This window comes from Nicotiana attenuata, chromosome 3, assembly GCF_001879085.1.
Source record: "Nicotiana attenuata strain UT chromosome 3, NIATTr2, whole genome shotgun sequence".
Lineage (NCBI taxonomy): Eukaryota > Viridiplantae > Streptophyta > Magnoliopsida > Solanales > Solanaceae > Nicotiana > Nicotiana attenuata.
The window spans coordinates 34,918,673-34,925,664 of record NC_031991.1 but is presented as its reverse complement, the minus strand read 5'-3'; positions in this window follow the sequence as shown (position 1 = coordinate 34,925,664).

The window sequence follows — 6,992 nt, the reverse complement described above, 5'->3', positions numbered from 1 at the left end:
TGTAAGCAGAGTCAAGCTTAAGGGACTAAGTATTTCAGTTACACTAGGTGTCACCCTCGTGCGTAAGATATTCAGTTATCCTTGGTACAGAAGGGTTACCATAAGGCTAGTAAGAGTCAGTGAAGTCGTGAAACGACGCCAAAGATGAAGAGGTAAAACATTTATAGGTAAATCTTCATAACATTAAATATTAGTACTCCCCTAAAGGGGGGAGATAGCGTGATATGGTATTAAGTCGGAGTTATATAGTTCAGGTAACTATGGAATAATAAAGGAAGAATGTGGTAGAAAGGGAAAAGGAATGAGATTGCATTTTTCAGATCCTACAGATATGATACGACTCCAGAATATTATGCAAGCACGATGCCGGGGAGAGGCAATAAGAGTTCCAGCACTAGATTTTATTGATAAATAAGTGCAAACACTTGATACATTAGGAGCCAATGCAAGGGGTAAGTTTAGACAAAGGACATAACCCAAGTGAGATTACACAGAATATAGATATGAGAATGGACCAACATTTAATAGTTGATTAAGGAAGGGCTTAGTTATGGCTAGACAAGAGGATACTGACAAATCAGTAGATCGTGCAAGATAAACATAGTGAAACCCAACATAGTGAATTCAGTCTCGCAGATATGACATTGTAATCCTTAAAAAATATTCAGATAGGGTTGGGGTTGTTAAAGGTACCGTATAAGTGTTACGAAAATAAAAGAGAGTGCCACTGGGAAGACAGTAAAAATTTCAGTTCAGAAGCAACCATATAAGCACAAGGGCGTGTAGGTAAGTAACTAAGGATAATTATAGGCGAGGAACATCAAAAATTCCGTCGGATATACGATGTAATAAGCTCGCAGCTTTACAAGAGTCAGAAGGTCTTTCCAAAGTACTACAACGAAAGATTAGATAAGGAAATAAGGAAGAAGGTTTCAACCTAAGCATAGTGACCTAAAGAGGAAATAATTTTGTAACAACAGTCTCACTACAACATTGTATGCATTCCATAAAAAAGTGGCACATATCGTGGATAATGAACGGGAAGTAAAAAAAATCAATGGTGGTATTTGAGATTATATGAGTACAGGAAATTACAGTATTCATGGGCTAAAAGATAAGCCAAGTATTCATGCAACAAGTGGCAGAACGACCAGGAAAAATAATTGCTTACATTTAAAGACAACTGAGAAGGCACGAAAGGAAATCTATGGTGCTAGCAATTAAAAGGAAGATTGCTAGTATAAATAGATATGTGTAGGTCGCAAGATAAAGTATGGTAGAGCAACAAGGTTTTAGGTAGATAGGAGTAAGGATAAGAAAAGGTGAGTGAGAAGGTGACAAGAATAGGTAAGGCCTCGGAATTAAGCCCATCAAAACAAGAGAGTTGATGGTTTCCGTAAGCTATAGAAAGATCATTACATCCTGAATGAACTCAGAACAGTCTGAGACTAGGAGCAATTAGAAGAGATGAAATATTGCCCTGAGTAGTATAATAAGGGTGTAATAGTGATAGATAAGAGGATGACATTTAGGCCTTTGATTGAGTAATATTTTTAAGAAAAGGGATTTCATGAATTGCATAGGATTAGAATACCCCCCCCCCCCATAAGATGAATCATGTTGGGATGCTATGAAATACGATTATTGAAGTGTAGTATCATCCCTAGGTAGATTAGGCAAATAACTTCAAATGTTCCCCGATGCGACGTGAGCCCTAATGACAATGTATTACGTAAGAGGTTTCAAGTTATCAGTGGTAGATTATGGATCAACATTAAGGTGAATCACCAATAGATGGATAAAAGTTCCAAAGTATTAGAGGAGATTAATATGTCATTCTTTAGATGAACAGTAATAAGGAAGCATTAAAGGACTTAGATTTATACATATAGGATGAGCAGCGAGAGAGTAACCTGGAGTTGGTTAGCAGACCTTGGTAATAATAAACCAAAGTAAGTGTTATGGTATAGTATGACCTACCTAGATGCAATAAATACATAAGGATAGATAACTGAGGCTATGAAACAAGATATAACAACAGTCGTAAGTTCGACAAATTACCGAGCGAAGAACTTCAGTACACCTATAGCTGCCCAGAGGGACAACTTGTCAAAGTACTATATATGTTCCCAAAGTGAGGCCTAGGGATTGGCTAAAAGCTGGAGGAAAAAGGAAAGAAGAGTCGCATAGGCGCACATACAAGGACAAAGTCGTACAGGATGCATGACAGAAGGTAGCAACAGTTATGATATTGGATGAATTCCGACAACAAGTCGTGGTGTGAGAAAGAGGCCTAAAGGGGGGAATGCCCCGGCCTTTAGATTTATTCACAGAACAGTTGCCTAGATGGCAAGGAAAGTATTAAAATATTCGTAAGAGCTATGGGTTATGAGACTGATAAGCGCATCAGTCAACATTCGAGGACGAATGTTCCAAAGGAGGGAATGATGTTACACCCTATTACCTTGACACCAAAGAAGAGTTTGACCCAATGCTTTATTTCTGTCCTAGTTCATCTTGATTCGACATTAGAAGTATATTGATTTTTCCCCAATAACCGAATACCTTTGTCTGGAAATACTGCATATTTGATTCCATCCATAAATCTATTTTCTTCCTATGAGTTATAGTCTCAATAGGAATGCTAGTTCTCATTGTTCATATATTATGATATGAATATACCACATTAATTTGTCATGTATGGATGATGAGGTTCCATTGATACAAAGCCAATTCCAATAGACTTATTGGAGGGTCCCATTGGCATGCATCCAGTAGGAATTGAACCTACAAATTCACTAATTATGAGTTGGGCGGTTTAACCATTCAGCCATGGATGCTTAGCGGAGATCCTCGTACATGGTGAATGACCAAATTCCAATTGAAATGAAATCTTTAGGATAAATCAATGCAATTTAGGAGGAAGTAAGAGTACGTCGTAGGTTAATTGATGTAAGTTCATAAATGATATCATCATTGAAAAGTTTATAAATCAAGTTAATCATGTTACTATGGAGGTTACAAATATTTAATATCATGAATACCAAGTACCAAGAGGGTTGGAAGGCTTAGAAGCTAAACAAATTGAAGAAAATAAGTTTCGTCGAAAGTCGACAAGTTGGAACGTTATAACATGTAATTTTGGGGTGAGACTAGGGCACTTAACATTATAAGAAGATTATATTATGATTTATTTTAGTAGTATGATAGTCGTGTGTTATATTTTGAAGTCAAGCGAGTTGTGGAACAAAAGTTGGCAAAGGTCATCACAAGTTACATTCATAAATATACTGAAAATTAGGTCAAATGTAGCTGAGCTTTTATCCCAATATACTTAAAATTACGGGGTGATAGACCTACCAAATTGAATATCCATTACTCTAGTTTCTAACGTATTAAATCGTTTGTCGATACGATATCTGAGTAGAGAGATATTCACGTTTATGTGAGACTGCACAAGCAGCTCCCAATGGGTCCCACTTAGGCTGTGGACGGCCTTGAACATTTTAAAGGGTTTGGAAGGCTCATTTTAGTCATTTTCGACCAAAGATAGTTCACAAACTCTCTCAACAACTCTCTAACAATCCTCCATGGTTCCAAGTCGAATCCAAGGTGGTTTTGCCTAGACCTAACCTCAAAATTTAGCCTAAATGAAGAAAAGAGTCTCTATGGTGTTGTGATGCCATAAAGTGTGATTGTAAGCTAAGGTAAGCTTTGGTTCGAGTTTTTTCTAATTTTTTAAGATATGTATAATATCCTGTTGCTTGGGCTTAAGCTTATCTAAGTGTTGGTGAAGTTAGTTGGATAAAGAATTACAAGATAGAATTTGAAGTTGTATGGGAAGTTGTTATCTCTTACTGACTATTTTGGAGTTGTGTATATGACTTCATATGGCTGGAAATTATGGAAAATAAGTTGGATATGATATTGTTAGTATGATTATGTTGGTTTACATGTCAATCTTGTTGAGGAAATTGGTAACTTGAAAAGAAATGGCTATAAAGCACTTGGAAGTTGTCCATAGTGATATTATCTTGTGTTAGGCTATTCCGGGTAACTTTGAGATTGAGTACAAGGTTGAAAATCCTTTAAAAGGTATTAGTTATTATACCGGATATATTACTAAGTTCAAGAATGAATGATAATGTGGTTGAAGGGGGCTAAAGGGAATCAACCCGAGCTTGCTGCTCGTCGTGATATGTTGATGACTTGTTAAGGAAATATTTTGTACCTTATTGTTGATGATGTTCTTATTGTATTTCTGTGGTTGTTGTTATTGGTATATGGTGTTGGAGGAGGCCCTTGTTACAGGGGATATGCTTCCTAAATTTACATAAACGAGCTACTAGCTTAAGTTGCAAACTTAGCCTTTACTCAGAACTGATTTTGAATCTCCTTATACTATGGTAGATTGAGTTGCGTTGTTTGAAGAATAGCTTGGAAGGTATTAAGGACTCGACGGGGTTAAGGTATGTTAAGGCTATGCCTTCTTTCCTTTTGGCATGATCCATGTGATACAAACGAAATGAGCGAACACGGAACTTTCACAAATGACTCTATTCCTAGAAGTACTAGGGTTGCCTATGTTCTTGATTCCCCATGTGTCCTATTATTATATCGTCTATTCATGGGTCTAAGAAAATACGTAAGTTGATAAAGTTTATTTGAAGGCATAATGATATTATGACATTTTGAGAGATCTTATTGACTTATTTCATTATGCATTGCATTCATTTATACATGTACATTGACCCATGACCAGATGCCGTTATATACGTGTATATTATATGTATATGGGGTATGGGGAAAGGTTATGGCGTTATATACGCATCACCACCTGATCAGCTGGTATACGTTGATGATTTCGCCCACAGAGGCCGAGATGATATAATGGGATGCCCTCAGAGGTTTGATGATGTTATGTACGCACATATCTATGCATGATATGACATTTATACGCATATGCATGACATTATAAATGTTTCAATAGAGCTATTCAGACTTACAGGTTGAGTTCTTTACTCTATGTTTCTTTCATGTCTTTTAAATATTGTTTCATGCCTTACATACTCGGCACTTTATTTGTACTGACGTCCCTTTTGCCTGAGGATGCTGCGTTTCATGCCCGCAGGTCCTGATAGACAGGTTGAGAGTCCTCTTAGTAGGCTATCATCTCAGCAGAAGGTGTTGGTGCACTCCACTTGCTCCGGAGTTGCCTATTTGGTCAGTATGCTCTGGACATGTATTAATTGGTATGGCGGGGCGCTATCCCGACCTTTATGACGTTTATGTACTCTTAGTGGCTTGTAGACAAATGTCATGTATATGGATACTTGTATGGTCTTTTCGGCCTATGTTTTGAGCATACAGATGATCATGTCGGCCTTATAGACCCGTATGTCACATGTATAAGTTTCTATATCATGTTGGGTCGTCCTATGTCTAGTACTCCCTTATGTTTTATTCCGGGTATCTCATGACGACCCTTCTAGGCCATTTACCCATGATGGCATGATAAGAAAGATATGTTATGTTGGTACTCGGTTGGGTAAGGTACCGGGTGCTCATCGCGTCCAATCGGTTTGGGTCGTGATACTGCCCTGCCAGGAAAGGCCCTACGATGTCCATTCCCCATTTGATAAACGACCATGGGGAGGTGACTGCGTGAAGATGTTCGCCTGCTTGGTGATTTACTTGAGCGTATTTTTAACACTGTTCACATTTCTTTACAAATTCTAAGGCGTCTTTTTTCATGGTGGGCCAGTAGCATCCTACCCGTATGAGGCACCTAACGAGTGCTCGATCACCAGAATGAGCGTCGCAGTGGCCTTCATGGACTTCTTCGAGAATGCGTTAGGTTTGGTTTGGACCCAGACACTTCACCAGAGGGCCACCATACGTTCTCTTGTACAAGTCGTTATGAAGGAGGATGTATCTGGCTGCTTGCATTCTTAGTTCTCTAGCTTCCTTTTGTCGCTTGGGAGGGTGCCATCCTACAAGTAAGCAATACTACAATTGCACCAGTCCTAAGTTAAACTTAAGGACCTTACCTCGATTTGGCCTAGTGACGAGTTCATGAGGTGGACTACACTATTATCCCCAGTTGTGATGCTTTTGGTGGCTGCGGCCAATTTGGAAAGACCGTCTGCTTCAGGATTCTAGGCTCGTGGGATTTGGTCGAGCTGGCATTCGTCGAATTTAGGCAATAACTTACAAATCTCAGCTTGATATTTTTGCAACCTTTACTCTTTGATTTGGTAAGTCCCTGTAACCTGGCTAACCACGAGCTGAGATCACAACGGAGTTTCAGCCGCTTTGCCCCATATTAGCTTGTTAGCCTTAGCCCTGCAATTATGGCCTCATACTCGGCCTCGTTGTTAGTCATATCTGGGCACCTTATTGATTGGCAAATTACCTCGCTGGTGGGGACCTCGAGTATGAGTCCTAGTCCATCTAGATGCGTTAGATGCAATGTCGGTGTACAGGATCTAGAGGTCTTGTGTTTGGAGAGAAGCTTAAGCGGCTTCCTTCTCGACCTCGGGCATTACTTTTGCATTGAAGTCTGCGGCGAAGTCGGCGAGCACCTGTGACTTTATCGTTGTTCGAGGATGGTATGTGATATCATGCTCGCTTAGCTCAATGGCCCATTTGTCTAGCCTCCCCGACAGCTCAGGTATATGTAAAATACTTCTTAAAGGAAAAATGTTAACACCCGAGATAGGGTGGCACAGGAAATAGGGTCTAAGCTTTTGTGAAGCTACAATCAGTGCCATGGCCAGTTTAGCGAGGTGTGGGTACCTCGTCTAAACATCGACGAGTGTTTTGTTAATGTAATAAATAGGAGATTTCGTACCTTTATTTTCTCGAACTAGGACCGCACTTACTGCTACTTCGGGGACGTAGAGGTTGACGTGGAGGTGTTCTCCGATTTAGGCTTCGAGTAGAGGTGGTGATATGCCTTTAGTTCTCGTAGAAATTGTACGCTGTCGGGC